The following is a 730-nucleotide window of genomic DNA, read 5'->3' on the forward strand; positions in this document are numbered from 1 at the left end:
ACCTAAGTAGCTAGAATTCTATAGCAAGCCAAGTAGCTCATAAACTTGAGTTAGCAATAAGATAGACTACGAGTCGTTCTTCTGGAGCTTTATTTGAAATTTTACCTCACTGTAAAGTAGGAGGCTGTGTGGATCTTATGTAAACAGCTCGTGTGTACTTCTATAGACATACCTTGGACTCGCATATGTTTCTGTTGTACCACTCTGAGAGATGTAATATGAGTGGAACGGTGTTTCACTTGTGTTATGTCAACGACTTGTGTACTACACCATGCAGTGGTACGCTGGGTCATCACAGCCCTCGCCCGTGCTCGCGCGTGGCCGACGCTGCCGGCGGCCAGCTCCACCACCGCCCGTGCTTCGCGCGGCCCCGCCCGTGCCTCGCGCGGCCGGCTCCGCAATCGCCCGTGCCTGCCCGCGGCCGGCGTCGAGGCGCGCACGGACAGGCCGGCCCGCTCCACCACCGCGCCAGAGACACCCACGCCCGGCTTGCCCCGCCGCTCGCGCGTGGCCGACGTTGCCGGCGGCCAGCTCCACCACCGCCCGTGCCTCGCGCGGCCCGCTCCACCACCGCGCCGGAGACACCCACGCCCGGCTTGCCCCGCCGCTCACGGTGTCGGTGCTCACGGCCGACGGCCGAGAGGGGCGGCGCGGTGAGCGCCCGCAGCCAGACGGCGCGCGCGCGCGGCGCGTGGCGAGAAGAGCCCCCGCGCGGCCGTGGATCCGGCAG

The sequence above is a fragment of the Lolium rigidum genome, chromosome 5 (genome assembly GCF_022539505.1).
Source record: "Lolium rigidum isolate FL_2022 chromosome 5, APGP_CSIRO_Lrig_0.1, whole genome shotgun sequence".
In the NCBI taxonomy this organism is placed as follows: domain Eukaryota; kingdom Viridiplantae; phylum Streptophyta; class Magnoliopsida; order Poales; family Poaceae; genus Lolium; species Lolium rigidum.